The sequence below is a fragment of the Anoplophora glabripennis genome, unplaced genomic scaffold (genome assembly GCF_000390285.2).
Source record: "Anoplophora glabripennis isolate ALB-LARVAE unplaced genomic scaffold, Agla_2.0 scaffold3888, whole genome shotgun sequence".
NCBI lineage: Eukaryota > Metazoa > Arthropoda > Insecta > Coleoptera > Cerambycidae > Anoplophora > Anoplophora glabripennis.
Window position 1 is genome coordinate 3,804 of NW_019419984.1, and position 3,504 is coordinate 7,307.

Genomic DNA, 3,504 nt, shown 5'->3' on the forward strand with positions numbered 1-3,504 from the left:
ATATATATAAAACTCTTTTTTAACTTAAACCAAGTTTTCGACAATTATTTATTAACTTTTTCAAGATTAGAATGGTTCAATTAACAGAGTTATACTATAAAATTTAAAAGATAATACAAAATTTTCATTTTCATTATTCTGAACAGCAGTCCATTTTAACCTTGAAAAAGATAATAAATAATAATTATCGAAAGCTTGCTGTAGGTTAAAAAATGGATTTCATTCAACTACCACTTGACGACATCCCCAATTACAGGGTGTCCGCGTTTTTTGTAGCAAGACTTTCACAACTTGTACTAAAAGTCCTTTAAAAAAAAGTTCATGTAAACATATATGTATAGATGCGTCGTTTTCGATTTACAGTGTTCAAGTTTAAAATGAGAATTGATTTTTTTATTCGTAAAACGAAAACCCCTTTTTAGACTGTTGAAACTTGGCAACTTTGTTTGTAATAATAATACTCATTTTCTCACATAATTTAATTTATCCTATTTTCTCCAGTGGCGGCACAACAAGATACCAGCTTGATAAAAATAGAAAAAAATATGATACGCCCCTGCTTTTTGGTAAGTTTGAAATTTTTCTCAGATTTAGCTATCAAAAATACAACTTTTTTTTGTTATTTAATTTTTTCCTATCTCGCTTTGTTTAGTCAGAAATAAAACATTTTCATGAATAGGTTCGAGATTTGCTTAATTTATATACTTACTTGTTACAAGGTGTGCCGTGAATGTCTGTTTTTGAGAGAGACGTTAGGCGGTCTTTGATAAGTTGCTGTAATTTGTGTGTAGAACGAAATGGCGGGCATTTCGAACAGCTCCTTTGAGGTCTATTTATACAATAAGTTGTTTTTCCATACCGTGTTGTTTATTTTTTTATTATCTTACAATAAACTGTGTGAAACAAAAAGTTTTATTTCTGTCTAAACAAAGCGAGATAGGAAAAAAAAAGTAAATAACAAAAAATTTGTATTTTTGATAGCTAAATCTGAGAAAAATTTCAAACTTACCAAAAAGCAGTGGCGTATCATATTTGTTTCAATTTTTATCAAGCTGGTATCATGTTGTGACGCCACTGGAGAAAATAGGACAAATTAAATGATGTGAGAAAATGAGTATTATTATTACAAACAAAGTTGCCAAGTTTCAACAAAGTCTAAAAAGGGGTTTTCGTTTTACGAATAAAAAATCAATTCTCATTTTAAACTTGAACACTGTAAATCGAAAACGAGTTGTGAAAGTCCTGCTACAAAAAACGCGGACACCCTGTATATTTTTTGGTTTCTAACTTAATCGTCAAGATTAACCTTGTCATTTCAATTATATACAGTATGTCCGCGGATTGAGTTTACAAGAGGACAAATAGACCAAAAAGTGAAAGATACGAAAAAAATGCATTATTGATAAAAGTTTTGGCTTGTTTAGAAAATACGAATCACCATGACGAATTTCAATTTTGTTGCACAGGGTGGGATGAATTTATCTTTCAAATTATTTTATTTCAACAATTACCTCTGATTGTTCTACAGTTTCCTTCGCAGAAACCCAGCACAAGTAGCATATCAACTTGTTCGATAAATGTAAATTTTCCAGCCATTTTCAACAACAATCATATTCGATATTTTCTGACCTTGAACGTCTACCGTGCATTGTTCGATCAGCTCTGGTCGACGCGACCGGTTTAGTTGCCATGTTATAAAAGTTGCTATAACTCCGAAAATAATTCGAATTTTGAAAAATCCGCTTAATGACATATTATTGATTGTTTTTAAAAACATGCAAAAAATCGATTTGTTTTCAAATTTCTAGACCAAAATACCTCCTTAAGCCAACCTACTACTGCTATTCCTGAGTGGGCAGGTGCTCCATCCAACTGTAGCTAACAATCTGCACGAAGCTGTAATGCCAAATTTTCCAGAACAATGGGAAGATCATGTTAATAAAACCCAACGAAACATTCACATTACTCGTAAATTCATTCTGAAATGATGACGGCCTAATAGCGTGTTGGTTTTCATGTTGCCATAAGTGTAAATTGTGAGGGTTTACAACGCCTCGCCTCGTAAAACACGCTTAGTCTGTCCACAGAACTGTGGAGACAAAATCAACATCATTTTCGATTCGATGTAACAACGAATAGCAGAAATTCATTCGATTCTGCGCATCTCCAGGGTGCAAATGTTCAACCTTTTTAAAATGATATGCATGTTGATGATCTTTTTTAAGAGTACTCCATAACTTGTTTTTATTTAATTGCAGCTACTAGCTTGCTCTTCTTACGCTTAGTCGAGGATTGTTGCGAAATGCACGAATTCTCAAATTTATTCTTTGATTTCTGTACTCTAATGTTGTATTTTTTCTTACATTACTAGTCCATTGAAAAGCTACATTTGGGGTTGCAAAAGTCAGAGCACGCAATTTTATTTTTTGGATGTTAAGAGGGGGTTAGTGTAAAGTTAAATCCATGTTTGTGGGGTCGCAACCCTTGTGCATCGGCCGCCATCTTGTAAAAAGGGCTGCGAATGGTTTTTATACTACTACTTACAATATCGGGCAAACTATTCGTCGCACAGAAAATTTGTAAATATATTTTTTGTTGCAAATTAAAATTCTCTACAACTTTGGTGCCGTAATAACAAAGTTATTAACCAAATTACAAATTTGGGAACAAACCCTCATCGTTCGCTCCGCTCTTGCCCCATCCCAATCGTTTGACTCAGTCACTATTGTCGCCGAAGATATCGACATTCTTGTCTTGCTCACGGCATTTGGAAGAACACATTCAAATGTATTTTTTTAAAACCATCGAAAGGACGTACAGCCTAACAATTAAATTGTCCGTCAAGTTTTATGTACGGAGACGTCATTGCGGATAATCTGGTGTTTCTCCATGCCTTCTCAGGATGTGACACGACTTCATCAGCTTACAACATCGGTAAAATGAAATTTCTCACAACTCTGGATACACGTCCTGAGTTAGCTAATGGACCAGCGTTATTCCTCAATGAGAGAGTCGACCCTACTTTGCTCACTGCCGTTGGCGAACGTTTTTTCATCTCTTTATATGGTGGCAACAAAGATGATGATTCTCTTGATAGTCTTAGATATAAACGATTCGCCAAGTCAGTCACAAAGAATACATTTAATTTGTCTTTACTTCCTACAACACAAGACACAGCTCGCTTGCACAGCCTCCGAGTCTATTATCAGGTCCAGTCGTAGCTCGGGAATTACATCGACCCTCAAGACTGGGTCTGGAAAAAGTATGGACAAATATTGAGGCCTGTTCAAAGTTCAAAATCTCCAGCACCCCTTGAGCTTCTAAAGTTGATATTCTGCCGATGCAAAGGAAACCGTGGAGCAATGTGTGGATGTCGGAAAGCAGGAGTAGATAAGTCAGGCCGTTTCTGCAGCGGAAGTGACGTCACATGGCCAGTGTCCATCGAGTTCGGCGCGCTCCTTCAGCGACTTCTTGTGGGCATTGTCGTTGTGCAAGAGATGCGTG